Source organism: Zonotrichia albicollis, chromosome 3 (assembly GCF_047830755.1).
Source record: "Zonotrichia albicollis isolate bZonAlb1 chromosome 3, bZonAlb1.hap1, whole genome shotgun sequence".
In the NCBI taxonomy this organism is placed as follows: Eukaryota; Metazoa; Chordata; class Aves; order Passeriformes; family Passerellidae; genus Zonotrichia; species Zonotrichia albicollis.
In genome coordinates this window covers 47,138,016-47,157,165 of record NC_133821.1, presented here as the reverse complement: position 1 = coordinate 47,157,165, position 19,150 = coordinate 47,138,016, and the positions used below count along the sequence as shown (strand labels likewise).

The 19,150-nt window shown below is 36.7% G+C and overlaps 1 protein-coding gene and 1 long non-coding RNA gene across 6 annotated transcripts in view; one reads left to right on the top strand and one right to left on the bottom strand.

Annotated features, from left to right (window-relative positions):
* The window catches only part of BIRC6 (baculoviral IAP repeat containing 6), a 176,032-nt gene that overhangs the window by 29,663 nt on the left and 127,219 nt on the right, over window positions 1-19,150 (bottom strand). The window lies entirely within an intron of this gene.
* LOC102063895 (uncharacterized) lies at window positions 10,234-13,332 on the top strand. The gene is made up of 2 exons (XR_271020.3): window positions 10,234-11,457; window positions 12,568-13,332. It is a non-coding gene; the product is annotated as an uncharacterized LOC102063895 (long non-coding RNA).

The window sequence follows — 19,150 nt, the reverse complement described above, 5'->3', positions numbered from 1 at the left end:
AGCTTTGAGTAAAAATAAAACAAAAGCTTTCCAAATATTGTCATCTTGTAGTAATTTAATTAGCTTGACTTTTTCTTCGCTTATTTTAAAATAGGAATAACACCAGAATTTTCACAGTACTGTTTTCAGTACTAAGAAAGATGACATCAGGAGAGATTTGTCCCTTGAATGATGAAGCAGGAGAAAGGGGTTAAGCAGCTTATAGGCCATGAGTCACAAAGCCAACGTCAGAGCAGAAAAACAATACAAGAAGGGTGGGCCTCTGAATTTAAGATGGGTACAGTGTCATGCTCCAAATTATTACTATTATTGTTCAGACACAACTTGAAAATTTTGTCCTTCTGATGTCAGCACTGAACCCATTAGCAGTCAAAAAAATCAGGTCAAATGTTAGAAAAGCTGATAATAAATTATAAATTAATTACTGAGGCTGCATTCAATCATTAGTATCACTTCAACACCATGTGCATTTGCCCCTTTTATCAAAGAGATGGGACAGACCTGGAAAAGAGAGAGAAGGGTGACTAAACAGCACAAGGTACAGAATGAGCTGCTGCACTATCTAAAATGAAATAAAGATATTGCAGACTCAGTGACTAATGAAGGGTATCATAAAGACATTGCTTTTAAATTATGAGTGCTAAAAAAAGTGCATAGAATTGGACTGATCAATATGTTCAAAGGAATGGGCACACCATTAGAAGAAATAATGCCATTTGTATCAGAACATACACTACACAATACATCACTTTTAAGGTCTAGAAAAGCTTAGCACTAAATGTCAGGGTAGTAAATATTGTCACAAGTTCAAAAGTAATTGGGTAAATTGATGTAAGAACAGGCCATCAAGGGCTAATAAATGAGAGGACACCACCCTTGGCAACATACTAGCAATACCAAAGCAGCATCTGCATGGCAGCCCCATCTCTATATTCTCCCTCTTACTGTCCACTATTGGTGATAAAGTGGCAGCCTAACAACCTTGGTCAGTCTTGGCATTGCTATTACTGTGTGTTCTAGGAAACTTGGGGAAAAAAAGAGTAACTGCAAGAGGAAAGAAATGTGCTCAATTAGACAGGCAAAAGGCACTGCTCAGGTCAGTCATCCGTAGTGTAGTAATGAGCACTCAAAACTAGAGCTCTTAGCCATTACTGGCTGGCTTATTTTTTAAAGAACATCTGATTTTGGTGGAACTGAGTATTTTGAGGAAAGTTCTGTTTAAAAGTCAAGTCAAACAACACTTTTAACACATGTATCCATGAATCCAGAAAAAACCCTTTGCCAGAAGAAGTGCGAGGCATTATTTCATTAGGGCAGTATGTACAGTTCAATAAACAAGACACAATTTCCTGCATGTGAAAGGATGGGAAAAAGAAACTGAAACAGTACAAAAGTCATGAAAACCAAAGTGAGCTTTTAAAGCATAAGTGACTACTAAAGCCATGCATGATCCCCAGTTTTGGAGATATTACTATTTAATGCTGCACTCTAGTCCCTCATAATGGAATCCACCAGGGATCACTCTGTGCCATTAAACAGAATGCCAAACTAACCTGAAAGGGTGGTCAGGTAACGGAGAGATTCTTCTTGCAGTCTACAGAGGAATCTTACATGAGGCTTGGGAATCCATAATCAAGCAAAATTAATTAATGAAATCTAAAAATGCAAACTTGTGTATTCATTGGTTGCTTGATTTTAAGAATGCCCAGCAGACATCAGTGTAGAAAGGCTGTGAGCAAAGTACTGAAGAGTAAGCACAAACTGCCATGGGATCTAACCCCATCACAACTTTTAACAACCTTTCCTCCAAAAGAAAGCTGGATTTACCCATTACCAGTTCTTAAAAACAATAAAAGATGGAGGAACTCGAGTAAAGCATAAAGCTCTAACCAAATCAAGTTTGCATTGAAATCTAGAAAACAATTGGTGTTGTTGGAAGCATCAATGCTCCAGGAATGTTCTATATTAACAAACAAATAAAGAACAATATGGAGAAAGGCATAAATAAAAGAAAAAATAATTTCAAAAATATAAGTAAAATGTGAAGAAAGACACATATAAAGACAGGCTTTCAGAGACTGCATGAGAATAAGTTGTTTGTCTGGTTAAGGGATGACAAAAAACTTATTGCTAATACAACCCACTATGGCATTTAGTAAGATAGAGAGGACCAATGATTTCTATTTGAGGTCAATGTACTAAAATAAATCTAATAATAAAGGTAAGCTAGAAGTGTCAAATTCATCTTCTACTTAGAAAAAGAGGAGAAATATTTTCTGCAAAGAAAAATACAAGATTTAAGTATCCTGCAGACAAACCCTTTTTTAAAAAAAAGTAAAAATAAGTTCAAGATAAGTAAGGAGGTGGAGGCTTGCTTATCATGTCATCTTAAGTGTTCTAAGTGTGCAGCACTATACAGAGATGAAAGGGAAGGTATCACTACCCTTAGAATGTGGATCAGGATTTTTTAATAAAAGTTACACGGGCTTTCATCATCCCTGCAATGGAGAAGGGAATAGTGATTGCACTATTTTTGGCAGAGGAGTAGGCAAGCAGCCACCTTGAAATGGTCCTCAGTGTGAGCATTACCTCTTCCAGGCCATAAAACAGTCACTAGTATTTTAGAATAAGATAGGAATCGGAAATAAGATGGAAACCTGCCACTTCATTGCACATGCTGCAGAAATAGATGCAGAAATTCAAAATTAGATAATGGAGTTGTAGAGTGTTTTTAAACTATTACTTCAGCAGATGGAAAAAGGCCAAAATTTGGGTCTTCTGCTCTGTCAGCAGAGGATACCAAGACTGTTACTGGAATGAAAGGATGTGTGATTGCTGTGCTTTATTTTTCCTGTATGTGTGAGCACACCTACAAGATCATGTCCTCAGGGGATAGAAAGGAGACTATTTAAGCATCTCATTCTGCATTCAATATTTAATTATTTTGCTTGGCCAAGATAGCAGAGCCACTGTGCATATGCAAAACAGAACTTTTATCACTCCTGTGTATTTTTCAGAGAATAGTCGGTTCTTTAAATAGCAAGACAGGCATTTAGTAAACACACAAAGGGCATGCTGAAAAGTTACAGCTTCCTTGAGGGCAAGTTAAATGAGAGGTAACCCTTTGTATTTACTGCATATTCAAAGTGCCTTAGATAGGTCTTGTGTGGTAAATAGATCAAACAATTTAATATATGGTAGGAAGAAACATCTTGAAGACTTCTGGAATAGGAAAATAGAGCAACAAAAAATAAGTCAAAATGAAATACAACATTCTTTTGTTAATAAGCTGTGTTATCTTGATGTCCTTTAGAGAGGACAAGAGGATACAAATCCCATAATAAAAAACTATACTTTGTGTTGGAATAACTTGCCATAGATTACTTCCTTCAACCACAGGGATCCATTTCCTTGGATTTGTACTCAGGACTAAGAATATCCTCAGAGGATAGTAAGAACGGAAATACTCTGAGTGGGAAGTGTCTGCACAACAATATGGGAAGTGCCAGATACATTTACAATGTTTTATTTTCAACAACATGAGAGGAAAAAAGAACACAAAAGAAATAAATGACAAATAAGGTTGTTACTGTCCAGAAAATGAAAATCTATCACTTGACTAAATAAATAAGACTTTCAACTGCTGAAAATGAAAGTCAGCCCTCACTTCAAATGCACATCAAGCCACACATCCCAGATGACAAAACTCTTCCCTGAAAGTACAGTGAGCTTGCTCTTAGGAAAAGCAAAGCAAAGATGTCTAGGACAACCCCTGGCAATCTGCTCTGCACATGAACAGAAAGGGATTGGTAGGCATTTTTTTAGTCAGAAAGGGATTTCTGTAGTCAGAAAATTTTTAGCAGCTTATCTAACTGTGCTGCCACTACTTGGGAAAATCACTACTATGGAGACACACAAAAAACTGAAAATGTGTTGCTTACAGTTCTTTCAGAGGTCTCTTGCGTGCCTTAAAACATTCGTGTCCTGTTAGTGTTTACTGTATCTTACCAGGAAGGCACAAGAGTTAACAAAAAGGAAGAACACACAGTGGACATTTCTGCTATATAGGAACTGTAGGACATGTAGTGTGGTGTCACATTCTTCTTTGAAGCCATATTCTCTTTTCAAAAAAGACTGAGCCTGTTAGTAATGAGGCATAATTTTTACAATTAATTCTTAATGCCTCTAGCAAAATCTGTGAATGTTTGTTGCATGTGGCACTGCAGAGCAATCTGTTTCACACATCCACTCATATTCCCAACATAATTACCACGTCCATATGAAACCACTTGAGATGCACTGTCTAACTAAAGTAAAATAAGAAAAAAAATGGTAGGACTGGGAATATTTATTTTGGAAATTTTGAAAGATGCAGTGCGGTATCTCCAATTTTAAAGAGCTGGCTGAAGACCTTCACCAGTTACCCTCAGAGGGGAAACCAATCCATTACTTATAGACTCCCAGGCTTCCCATATGAGCAGGAATACAGCTATCAGTGTTGGCCTCCAATTGATGAAGGGAAAAAACAAACTCCTGGGTGAAGCACTCCTGAGCCTTAGCAAGGAGATGAATGGCCCAAGAAAATCTAAGGATAGGCTCCCTCCAGACTAAACTTCACTGCCTTGTGCCTTCAAACAGGCAGGGCAATGGCCTGCACTGTTTTCCCAAAAGTAAAGAGCCATCACAACAAGATGGTGACAGTCTGTTGGCAGAAGGAATTCTACTCAACCCTCATGGCCAAAGCCAGACACTTTAGAAGGCTACGACCCAGGCCTTTTATTTCTCCAGAGAACAATTAAAACCAATCTTAGGAATGAAACATACACCAGCTGCATCTCATGTATGATCTGTTAGCTTCTACACATCCTTGTATCAAGGACCAGAATCTAACAGTATTTCCTGAAAGAAAACTCATCTGCAAGAGGCAGGAAGGCAAAAAGTTTCCTTTTACATAAGACATATTATACAGTGGAGTACAAGGTATAAAGGTTTGTGAAAAAATCTATATTGCTTAGTACCAGAAGTTATGTCTATGTGGATCCAAAGGGGAATAGTAAAAAATTACAGGTCCTTGACAGGCAGATATAGATACAGCAGTCTGTTGCTTTCAAGACAGTGATATTATCCAACAACCACAAAGGTCCACAAATCCATAGTGGTCTCAGATGAGGAAGAAATCTTGTGTACTTAGCTTTTCAGGACTGTCCTGTAAAGCACCTTCAGAAGCTTAGCCATCAATTGGAAAAACTTCTGTTATGTAAGGCTCACAAAAAAAAAAAGTGACAGACAAAAACCCCACAAAAACCCCACCCCACTCTTGATTCCACAGAAAAATACTCTAGAATTTAGGCAGCAGGACCAAAAAATATGTGGATGAGAAGCAGAAGGAAGAACAACGTGGGATGTAAGAAGCCCCACTGAAATCTTGTCTTTACCCCTCCTATTTCTCACCTGGTATTTCTTGAGTATCTTAACCATGAAAATCCTTTCCTTCTGGAAAATTTAATGGGCACTTTAATTCACTACGATCAAGTGAGGGGGGCCAGAGGTCACATGCTAGTCTGAGGAATGCTCTGTACTTGCAGCTGCAAAATACGCCACCAGCTGAAAAAATCAATGAAGATCTGCCAGTTCATGAATTTATGTTTAAAAGCCATATAAAACAATGTGCAGTACAGGAACAGATAAAGATTGAAGCAAAATTCCAGTGTCTCAGTGAACTTTGCTAAATACCAATTTGCTGAAAAAAAATCCCTCCAATTAGCTCTTTGTAGCAAGCCTCAGTCTTGAAAAGAGCAAGTGCTTTATCTGTCATGCAATCCAGTACCCAATTACAAATCAAATTTAAGCTACTTCATTTCTACAACTAGGTTTCTAATTTTCAAATATTCCAATGCCATGATGTCTCAATACATAATTACTCCTTATAAATTAAACCTAATTTCTGCAATTTCTGTTTCTGTAGAGCTGAAACTACAAATTTATTATTTGCTCTTTCATAAATATTTTATATTATCAACCGGTCAAATGGATAATCAGTTTTGACATTGAAAAAAATTCTATTATAGTTCTAATCCAAAAGCAGTATCTACTAGAAAACAGTCTGCTACTTTAAGTGCTTTGAAAATACAAGCATATATTCATATTCTTTTGCAATAGCAAATAAGAGGCTTTGTGGGCCAATATTTCCATCCTCTTATTTCAAAACTATTTCCAAGTAAAGATAACAAAACAGAAGAAACAAAAAAGATGCTGGGAGTGCAGTAATCTCTAGCTTTGTTTTATTTTTCAAGATCAGTCATCTGAAAAATCAGACAAGGTATGTTCTTTCTCAGATGGTTAAGATGCTTTAAGGACTTAGGAGAAAGAAGAAGTTGCTGTGGTACTGCAGTTCCCTGAGAGCCACCCTCCTGGACTACAATCAGTTGTCATTACTCTGTTTGCCCTGTCAGGTCTCAATATTCACTTACTGAACTCCTCTAACACATCAAAATTTATGAAGATTAGAACTCAAAAAACTGATACTTGAAATATTCCCACAGAAGCATAAGGCCCACAGTCAAACATTGTGAAGGAATAGTCTCAAAAATCTGCTGTCCTTGATTAAAAAACCTCTCTTGAGCTGCAGAGAACAGCACTGACCCAGAACCGAAGCACTCCAGAAGTTACTAACCCCTTTAGAAAGGTACAATATCCATACAAGAGATTCTCTTTGATATAAGTAAAGAAGAGAAAAATGAAGACTGCCTAGTGTCAGAAGGTCACCACACTCAGCTGGGGCTGAAATCCTCACCTTTATCACAGGAACATTAATCATCAGTCACCAACTTCTGAATTGCTTCAGCACTTGAAGACAGTGATTTAAATACTTATCTCCTAACAAATACATGACATGTGACACCTTCCAAAGGCTGTTTTTTCTAAATTTTTGTTCAATTGTCAAACTCAGTACTTTTCTTGACAAAACAGCAGTGTCCATTCTGACCATGGTCACAAGAATTGAGCTTGACGAGTACCAAGAGAAGCTGGTGTTGCAAGAGTTGTGGCAGAAGAAGTGGTACTACTTCACATTCATTTAACTGACTTCTTCATGCAGAACTATTTTCTGAGCAAGGGGGAGAAATTGGAACAAGAACATTTTTGCTAAGTGAAAACTGACAGGTGGGAACTGACTGGAGAAACTTCTGTAGTTAGTTATGAGAGAATTCTGATTTTTTCCAAGGGTATTTTGGGTCGGCATCTAAGTTACAAAATCAGGAAAACCCCCAGACAACAGCTAAAAGAACAATGAAGTTCCTCAATCAGAAGGAAAACAAGATGAAGAGTATAGCTGAAGTGCCAAAATCATCAAGTCAATGCTGAGCTGAAATACAGGAAAGAGCCATGAAAGAGAATAGTAAGAAAGCTAAATAAAAATAACTTCTGCTGCTTCACATGGAGGACCTGAGTTCTTCCTCTTTTTTTCAGCAGAAGAGTAAAAAAATACTTTGAAACCTTGCCATGCTTATCACTGCTGACTCAAGGGCATCACACATCAACCTGCATCATAAAAAATAGGCTAACAGCTCCCACAAAAAAAAAACCAACCACTATCTGTGTTATCAGGAGAGAGAAAAAAAAAAAACTAAAGAAGAAAAAAGGAATGTGGCCATCCACCTCTTTTTTGCCTAAGCCAACCAGTTTATCTTAATTTATGCATACTATTGCATCTCCCAAGAGACACAGCTTTGCTCTATTGTTCTACAGTTTAACTGGAAAGTCACCAGACCTCATACAGGGAAGTCTGTGGAGGTTGTTGGAGGAGAAAACTAGAATACATCATCCTACAGAATACCTCATTTCAAATACTTTCCTGTATCTTAGGGAAAATTCAGAACAACTACAAGGGAAAAAAAGTCTTCATGGACAACTGATCTTTTGGATTTCATTAGAGCACTTTAAGCTGAATAGATTTTAAAGTCTAGACATGATCTAAGTAAAAACATACTATTTTAATGAAAAAATGCAGCATATAGAATGATTTGAGCATACACAAAACTCGAAATTCTACAAATACATAAAAATACAAGAGGAAAAACACAACAAACACTTAAGAGAGCTTGCTTCTTTTGCAATTGTGATGCTCTGAGTATACCATGTTACTGGTAGCTGCAGCATATAGCAGGATAATGATCACTGAAGGATTGGGACTGTAAATTGTTGAATTTATACCACGAGGTTTTTACAAGATGGCTTGGCAACTTCCCCTGAAGTATGAATATCTTTAAAATACGACATACATTTGTACTGCCTAAGGTCTATTCCCATGCAATAGAAGTGACTTCAGCGGTAATGAACAGAGTGACCTCTAATCAACCAAATTTGCCCTGCTCTCAGAATATCACATAAATCAGTTCCTGAGGAGTTGCCAAAGTCTTACTAAGTGCTTGAAAGCTCTTCCTAGATGGAAGTAACAGAATTAAATTTAGGATGTTTTTGGATACCAGTGTCCAAACTCCACATACTGCATAGCCACGTAATGTTCACCCCAAAACAGGTGGGTTTATTACTGATGTCTACAAAACGACAACTTAATGCTATTCTACACAAAATGTAAAATCTTTCTAAATATTGAGTATTATGGATAGATCAAGGTCTTTTCTAATCAACCTACATTACTCACTTCACTCATGTGAGAAATCTTGCATAAAATTTTCTCACCACACTGGAGACGCTAAAAGGAATTTATTTGTGAATGCCAGCTTCCACCCTACATGGATGAATTCCTTGAATTTCCTATAACTGACAAATGTTAAGTCTGACAACCTTTATTTGCTTCTTCTCAAACAGCAGCTTTTTGCCACCACTGACAGCTTAAGCAGCTACTTCCCCATCCCTACTGTGTTGTGCTGGAGATTTATTTCTGTTTCCCAAGCCCATTCACGTCATGCCCACACAGACACTGCATCCCAATGCCATGGCAGGATGGGAGGGAGAAGCGCTGTCAGAGCATGGCAAACGCTGTGTCTGGATCATGCTGTGCAGGAGGCAGCTCTGCCCCTCACCTGTGTGCAAAGGCAGCCCAGACAGGTTTGTTTCCAGGCTTCACTGCAGACACTGAAGCGCCAGTTGCAGCACAAATATAAAAACAGCAGACCACGATGAGATCTCAACCATGGTAATAACCAGGCCAAGAAATGTTGCAGGATTTTTTTGCTGCTCTCTGTAGGTACATTGTTATTAGCTGGTTACTTGCAGCGGAGTTGCAAATGTATCATTAATCTTTAAATAAAATATTCACGCTGCACAATTTCTCTCTTTCACAAGGGAGAGGGTTTGATTTTGAGCATATGAGCGTTAATACAGTACAGCAGCTTGAAAATTCCCCAGCTTTGTATCTCTCCATGGATCCAAATGAATACAGAAATACATTCAAGATCTAGAGACAAAACAATTTCAAGAACAACTGAAGATGAAGCAGCATTTTCAGACAAAGGGAAGAGCTTGAAAGGAAAGACAATATATAAATATTAGAAAATATATATTTAAGGAACCTATAGTAGAGAGATTTAACCTACTTAGTTAATTCTTCTAGAATCAAACAATTTTATTGAGGCAACATAACTTTTGGGACAAACCACATAGAAGTACATACAATTCACAGTACTTTTTCAAATGTGGTATTTACCATCAAAATAATGCACATGCAAAATATGCAGTTTTGTTTGTTACTAAGAAACTAACAAATGTACTTAGACATTTTGGAAAAATAATGAGAAAAAATGTAATGTAAATTAAGTAGAAAATGGAAGAGTTCAAAACAATGATTTTACTGTCTTCTGCTTTCTCTATAGAAGATTTTTCAACAGTGAATTTCAAACAATGCCTTGTAACTCCTAAAATATGCTGTTCTGGAAAATTATTAAGGTTTTCCAGTTACACTCCTATTGTTCAAACTCAATCTAATTAATTGCATTTTGATTTTTCAAAAACATACACAAAAGTACATTTTTGTGCATTTGAATTCTGATTTACTTGGCATTGCAAGTATTTTTCACAAAACAAGTTTTCTGATATATTTAAAATACAGCTGCATTCACAGCAAGAATCTATACTACACCAATGAAAACACATTGCATTGGTAGCCTTCATAGATCAAAGTGACTGAATAAAATTACTTGAAATACAGCTCCTTCCAGAGGCTATTAAAATTGCATGGGTTGTTTTTTCCTTTTTTTTTGTCTGGAGAGACTGGGAGGAGAAGACTTTACAGAGTTCTCCCCCCTTTCCAATTGGGCAGGAAAAAATTGCCTCTGATTGAAGCAGGAAAAAAATTATGTTGATGCTTCCTAAGAAATCGGAGCAGGATTATTTTTAAGTGTTTTCATTAATTACATGGTAACCTGCATTCTCTGGGTGGTGAATAAGAGAGGAAAAGCATTTATTTCCCATAGAAACAATTGACTGTCAAACAAAGCATAAAAAGACAAAAGGCAGAAACACCGTTTCAGCTTGAATGCCTTAATGTCACCATTTGTCATGCAGCACTTCCTCAGAAAACCCCAAGCAGTTAACTCTGCTCCTCTTTACACCGTGCACTTGTGCACTTGCACTTTCTCCGTGGCTAGAGGATTAAAATGTGCCTGGCCTGCCGATGAAACAGCAGAGCCATCGCACATTGTTATGCAACTCACTGTCTGCAAGGGTGGCTCGTAGCTCCTTCTTTATTCAGCAAGTGCCAAGTGCATGTTTAATCAATGTCACAGCTCACCACAGTGTGCAACTAAAGCCACTGTCATTCCTCTCTTCAGATTTGCCTGGCTGAGTTATGCAATGCTCCGAAGAATACCTTGGAATTCTTTCCAGAGGCTCTGAATGCAGGTGGGTGACAGCTTTCCAACTCCTGCCAGCAAAGCAGACCTCTTTTCATCCTTTTTCAGGCTGGACTAAAATCACATAGTGTGACTGCACGTAGTCCGCTGCATTTGGAATTACAGCATGTCAACGTGAGAAAGCCTCTTCAGACGGCTGCCACAAAGAGTAAATCAAAGGCTGGGTGTTTCTGAAGTCTTAATAAATAACTAAGTATAACTGAATAAAACCAGGAGCTGTTTGTATTTTTTTTAAGACAAAACAGAACAGCATGCATTTTGTTGCTCTGCATCAGCTGAGGAAAAAAAAGCCTCAATTTTAATGAGAATTAGTCAACAGTGAGGATCGTTATGAGAAAGAGCTTTACTGTTTTTTCGACTACACTTGCTTTAGTGGATTACTGAGAAAAAACACCAGTCATTGGGAAGATTCTGCAACATTATTATCTTCACCGATAAACTTCTTCATCAAGAAACTGTACGTGCTCCTATCTGGTCTGTCTGAGAGAGGAGAGCAGCCCCTTCATGAAGATAAAAGCCCGGCTTGCCACTGAATCGACAAGTAAGAAGCATGTCTGATGACATTTTATTCCTGATGCAATGTAGGGTAAGAAATACCTTTTTTTTTAACCTTTCTGTAAGATATGTTCTGAGCTGATGACATTAATTAGACTCATAGCAAAAAAACCTTAATCTCCAATGATTAAAGCTGTTTGCCAGGAGAGAAAGATGCTATTGCACTATAAAATGATTGTATATCTTCAGTAAATTGAAGTGATCTGAACTAGTAGAAATCCCCATCAAATTTCTGATCAATAAAGCTAAAACAGCATAGCATATTACATACAAGATGAACATCCCAGCCACCAATGAACATAATTTTACAGGGAATATGTTTCTAGAAGATATTTGACTGCAAATTAAGAGTACAAGAGCAGCTAAGTAATAGAAATGACTTGTCAACCTCATTTCTGCAACCAAAAAATATAACAAATCATACATGCATCTGGAAATGTCTGCTCAAATTCTCACACTGCACAGAATGTTGCTACTATAAAAGTCCAACCATGCTGTGGCATACTGCAATGATCAGCATACATAACAACCACCTTTATATTTGAAGAGACAGATATTTTCTAATAAATGTTTACTGTTGCATGGATGTCCAAAAGCTGATCTGTTAAACATGAAAAAGGCTAAGATCTCACTTGCAATTGCTTGCTTGAGGCTCCCTGGTGAAAAACAACTGTGATACTGTATTAAGGAGGCATATTTTCCATGTTTGAAAATAGCAGGCATGAATATTTTCAACTGTTTTTTTTTACATGGCGGTTAAATATTTAAGAAAAGCTAAAATTGCATATAACCTCCCCAGGCATTTCAGAGTATTTGACAGTGCTCACATACCTGCTTTCACCAGTACCATCTTTTATAAACAAATAAGCTGGCTTAAGATTAAATTTCAAATGTCTTTTATATTAAGGCATACTAACTGGCTTGAAGCACCAAGTTATTTTTCATTCCTATCAAATCTGTACCTACAGAATATTTATTTTTAACACAGACATGTTCATACAGAAAGAAAACAAAAGACAAATACAACTCAATAAACACAGCATTAAGAAATGCTGTGTGAACAACTACAGAATTGTTTTTAAAAAGACCAAATCTTGCATGTTTGTCAGACCAGATTTACCATTTGCTTTCTTTTTTCTAGCTAGCTGCCAGAATACTGGTGAAGGTATTTGCAGGAAAAATGGGAACCTCTGCCATCACAACACTAGAAGATGTAAAAAGGCAAGAGGAGAAAGAGGAAAAAGAAGAATCTATTTTAGCACTGCTTGGGATTATTGGAACTGTGCTCAATTTATTTGTTATTGTTTTTGTGTACATCTACACTACACTTTGATGACATTTTTGAAAATCAATTGCACAGCACAAAGTGCAAAGACCTGCAATGGTAAGGATGATTTCTAAATTTAAAGCAAAAAAGCCCACCACTCTCTGAAAAGAGCATCAAAAACATTCCAGAGTGAAGTGTCTGGCTAAGGGTGCTGCATCAATGACTGCAAAGTGTACCTATGAGCCCAGCTAGGGTGCTAAATTACGTAAATGGAGGCAGACCAAATACAACACTTTGTTGGTAACAGATGAAATCTGAACAGCAGGATCAGAGATGGCACTGTTTTATTGCCAGCAAACATGCAAGACAGAAATGTAGCCAAACACTGAAAATAACCAGAACATAGAAAGAGATAAACTAAATCTATGAGCAACTATAAGCAAGTCTCATGCTTTCTATGGTTTTGTGCAGTATGTCTCTTCATAGCTGAGACCAGAAAACAGGCAAAAGGGTTTTTTATTTTTAGGCCACCATCATTTAGGCTTATAACTCACACTAATGTATAGTAAGTGTGGAAACAGGAACGCTGTTATACTAGAAGTTGTAATATTATAAATAAAATTTTAACTATTGACTATATTCTGCAGCATTTTTGTCAGTCTTGTGGAAAGCTGAAAAAGGTTAGATTTTTCTTGCCTTTACTAAATCTGTATTTGAAATCATCATGCTATACTGATAATGTGCTTTTCTAATTAAAAATACTTTAAAGTGGTGTGAAAAAAATAATTATTTTAGTACTTCTTTTAAGACATATTAATAATTCCAATGACACACTAATACATATTCTCCAAATGAAAAAAAAATCTTAAATGACATTTTCTATAGCATCATTTTCAGAAGGTGTTTAAAAGAAGTCAAATACAATTCTCATGTTTCCACCCTGATGCTTATTTTCAAGTAAAACGTATCATGCAAGGATTCACAGTGTGGCATGGAAAACAGGTTTAATTAATCTCTGTCCAGAGAACTGTACTCTCTCTTTCTGGACCAAGTTCTGAAGAAATTTTCCCTTTTTGCATTGTGTATGATTGAGGCCCAGAATTGCAACTCTTAAGCATACTTCACAGAACATACCATTTGGCTACTGAAATTAGTAGAATGTGGAATTACAAACTAATTCCACATATTCAGTTAAAGCTACATATGCCTTTAAACTAGATCCAGAGCTGCACATAGTCTCAGACCATAGAAGTTTTTGTATACATGAATGTATCTCACATGTACCTTATAATGAAAATTACTTTTGAGAGCTTAAGATTAAAAATTCATTAAATGAATAATATGAAAAAAGTAAAAAGAAACTGATTTTAATAAACACTTTTCTTACTCTTACCTGTGCCACAGAGGAACAACAGAGCAGCTGCATTTCTGAATATCAGCTCAGTTTTTTCTAGGCTACAAAACTACATCCAGTCCCTCCATAAAATGACATGTGAAGAAATACATCCCTTATATAGGTGATAGCTTGTTAGTGTATAGAATTTGGTAACTGCTAAACTAACTGAGCCTTTAGAAGGAACTTAGAAACCAGTACATGCACAGAAAAAGGTCAGGGAACTAAAAGAGAATGAATTTGGCAACAATATTTCAGTCAGTTGCACACTGTAACACTGACTTATGGCCAAATGAGGTGGAAGATGGTATATTCTGGTTTTGCAACTCTGAGTCAATACTTGCTCAGCTAGAAGAAATGACAAACAGGGCTGAGGCTGCACTGGAAGGAAGCACATGCAGACAAGAAAATTTAATCACCAGCCACAGTCTTCAGCAAGTCTCTATTAAATGTATACTTATTTTCAGTATATGAAACACCAAAGCATTCTGTAAAACTAAGCTACATTCTAGAGGAATTATGCAGGTTACTAATGTTTATTTAAGACTACAGAACAGATATTACCATTGTTATTTTTTCAATGTACTTCTTATATCTACATACTTAAGGATATTATTGCATTTAATCTCATAATACCAGGATATTTGAGATGGATCTCTGAAATGAAATATTACAAGAACCTGAACAGTGAAATTCAGGTAGAAATTACTGCTGTTTATTTTGATCCTGAAGTTATTTAAAACTTGTCAATTCTGTGAAATAAAGAAACAGTTTTATTTTGTATCATCTCAGTGCTTAGCTCTCTTCTCGAAATCGTGATTCAACTAGTACAACAGCATTACAGTGAAATACTGCACCTTTTTTTTGTAAGCTCTTCAACAGCAAAACAGACAAAAACCAATTCAAGATTATAACCAAATGTGGCAAAGGGTCAGTATGATTTCTTTTACCAGTGAATGAGCTCATTAACAATAATGAAGGCTAGGAGAATTTTTAATTTCAGTAATTACATGCTGTCTATCTAAACTGCCACTGTACTTCTGATTTCATTTATAGCAAAGGCTTTGGTCCTTAGAGGGAAGTCACAGGGTAACATTATCATTAGATTGCCTCAGCATACAAGTTATATTTTGTTTTAAAACAGCAATCTGATGTCCTTTCTTAACAGCCAATACCTGCAGGCTGTACTCATGTGGACCTAAGTCCAACTTTAGTTAAATGAGCTCTAATAAACAGCTTTGGTACTTATACATTTAATCCAATATATGCTTAACAATTTCACCAACAAAAAAATATCTTAATAACAACAGTCTAGGGAAAAGCAGAGTTGCACGATGATTAAACATTTGCACTGCAGCAGTACCGTCACACCTTCAGGGATGGATGAATAAAGAGCTCAGTGTACCTGCCTCCGAGCACCCAACATACTCAGTTCAGTGGGACTGGATAACTTGACAGAAAGTAAAATAGCACCATGCAATGCCTTGAGAATAAGTGTGATTGCTATAAAAGAAATACTCTATCTTCAGCAGTCCAGTTAGCATTGCTCATCGTCTGAGGCCTGAACAGTACGACTTCAATGATTTAACTAAGAAAGGTACATCAAAAGAGGCAGAAAAAAGAATACAGCACATTCACATTCAACAGATTCGTCCACAGTACTGATTAGACAAAGTTCACATTGAGGTGTTTGGCAGCAGGATAAAGCAGCACAACATTAATGAATCCACAAGTCCATGATGTGGTAGTATTTGGTAAACTATGAAAAGTGCATAAAAAGCAAATAGTGGACTCTCATCAAGTGGGACACTTTGGTCAGTAAAGACAATCATTTTAGCAAAGCCCTCTAACAGAAATGCATCATCTCTTCTCAGCAGTCAAACCCTGGGAAGAATAAGCTCATATAACACTACAAGCTATGCTGACCACCTCACACGGCATTTTGTCCACCAAAGAAGGAAAGGTGCCTAAGAAAGGAGCATGTAAGCAAACCCCAGCTATAACTACAGTATTATCTGTTTCCTGTAAGCCTGGAAATTCAAATAAGGAGAGTTTATGCAGAATTCTGCAACTCGCTATGAGGTCTGTTTTCCAAGGCAAAGGTGATAACAAACCTCTCCTGATATTTAGCTTTAAACAAGTCTAAGTCATCTCAGGCTTTGCTAGTCTAAGGACATTACCATTAAGAGACTACCTAATATTGTGGTATAGACAAATTCCAACTTCACTTGCCTTCTTACTGTTCAAGCCTATTAAAAAATAGACAGTCCTTGCCCTGTTCTAAAAGTCACTTGATTTTCCTTCTGTTTCATAATTCCTTTGCACTGTCTTGTCTCTGTAAATCTTGTTAGCTACAAAGACTGTTGTAAAAACTGCTTTCTTCTCTCCCACTTGCAAATACTATCTTGTATTAGTTTCCATAAACCTATCAGTCAAATAACTCTTACTTATATTAGCAAAATCTAGACCTCCAAGACAGTCATGTATGGTCACACGTTTTCTGGGAACCTCTTGTTGTACAGTGCAAATTTTATTGCTGTGCATTTTGTTCAAGAAGAGAAGTGCTCACATATTTGAAAGAGTCCCTAAAATCTTTCAAATTAAACATGCTGTGTACAAGACAATAGCGAAAAAGTTTTACGTTATAGTTTTTAGTGTGAAATATGCATATATGCATGGTAATGAATACATGCTAGATGTTTCATGATACAGAAGTTAAAAACTACATCAATTTCACAAATATAAATATGAGTTAAGTCTTAGGAATTAACATAGGTATAAGAAAAAAATCTCACATGTTGCAGAAATAAACCTCATTCATGGAATGAAAGATAATAAAAATCAGTAATGCCATAATAAGACAAAACAAACACCAAAAAATTATCAAGAAATGGTGAGGATTACAGCAGGTATTGCCCCTTGTGATGAGAGCTAGCTTGCATACTAAGGCAAGTTCTTCAAGGACAGATAAACCTTCCTTCTCTACAAGAAACAAGCAATTATAGAAATAAATTAAAATGGTCATAATTTACAAGGACTTCACAATCACCTCACTTTGATGCAGATGAAGCTGCAGAACATATCTGAGCAATCTGGTTTGCACTAATCTGGTTCAAGGTGAGGTTTCTAAAAGATTAAATGTTATGTGAGCACTGCTTGCCTGATCAATATTCCTTTTACCAAGAACTATATAGATAACAATCTAGTCCATGTATGTCTTGGGCAAATTAAGCAGGATGCCAAAATAAACTTAGCAACAAAAATCCTAGATAGATTTACAACTGTGACACAGGCCAATCTGCCAAAAGAGCTTTGCAAGATGGATGAGCCAGACCTGTAGCTAACTGAACATGTGTAAAAAAATACAAAATTCACATCAATACCAAAATACTTATTTTCTTATATTACCACAGAGTTACCAGCCTACTGTGCAATGAAAGAAAAAAGAATGCCTGCAGCTTCATTGCACATATTTTCATATCAAAATTTACCCCCCCTTAATTTTATGTGTATGGTAGATACATATAATATGTGAAGATCACTATTATTCCAATAATTACAACAAAACCTAAAATCTGGCAGCATACCTTCAGCATAAGGGTAACCTTCATCTGGTCCCACCAGTACCCACTCAAATCTGAGAAAGGTACAGGGTTGCTGAAAATCACTAATTTCTGTCATCACTGTGCTGGGCACAGGTTGTTCCCACTAAGGTGCCAGAAGCCAGGAACATTCTGTTAGCATTCCATATGCAATGCCCTAATTCCTCAGACCAGCATGTTACAGGAAGAATGCAGTTACCTGCTTATTCCACACAGAAGTATATTTTGACAACAGAAGCTGCATCAGTCTGAAAATCAGAATGCCATATACATGCACATTACTACCAATGCTGTTCCCTTTGCTATTCTCTCTAGACTCCTGTTCAGCCTTGCTGGAGAAGACACAGGTATTCAAGATAAGTTTGAAATTAGATAAAGCTTTATCAGGAAAAACTCAAATCTGTTCTACTAAATTGCATTCAATTAATTCATGATTCTAAAAAAGAAAATAAAAATAGTAGTAATAATAAAAAAGTCATCTCCTTATTTGAAATGTTTGAATCATAAATGCATTAAGGGGATTTTTCAGTCCCACAAGCATTGTATCAGAACCTGTCACAGCTTCAGAGCTTCTCAACCTGCATCTCTTGTGTTAGCTATGTCTGCTGACACTCAGTGTCAGTGACACTGAAAGCCCCAGCATCACGTGCAACTTGCACTCATTAATGTGAAAATTATCTGTCTGCCTTTCAACTCAACAGTAATTACTGCACTGGAATTATGCCTTGTTATCACTAAGACAAACTGTTTTCAGGGGTTCCTTCCCAACTAAATGCATCTGGCTCACAAATCGACAAAAAGAAGACATTTTTCCAGAAGTCATCCTTTTTGCACATTTCCCTTTCATACTGCTATCCTACTGTGCTTCCAAAGACGAGCCTGACTGTTGCAAGCCTGCAAATCCAGGAGAGCATTGTTAATTATAGTGTTTTACAGACTTTTGAACAAATACAGCAGGAAACATTCATATTGCTTTGATCAATCAAAGGATAACAACCTTTTAGATTTCACAATTCTAAACTTCAACAGAAAGAACCCCATTCTTCGTGAACTTGTAAACGGAAGGGTAGCTTTCATTTTTTTCTCTGAAAAGCAAAGTTTTGCTTTGCTTTAATACAGTTTAACTGCTATATTGCTCACTCTTTCCTAATTGTTAATGCACAGGCATTTCAACACTACCTGCCAACCACAAACAACAGTACCTCAGCAATGGAAGACATACCTAAAATAAGTGTTTCACCAAAACTTTGCCTCCTTTTTGTAGGATGAGAAAACAAATGGCTTACGAAAGCCAAACTAGTCTGAACTTCTCACCACCAGCCACATATCTCATCTATTCTATCAGTATCTGACTGTTCTCTCCCAGTTAAAGGTGACTTACACAGACAGATACATTCTTCTATTGAAAACAGGAAATAGCAATTTCAGCAGCTGTGATTCATCTGTAACTCAGGATCAGCTG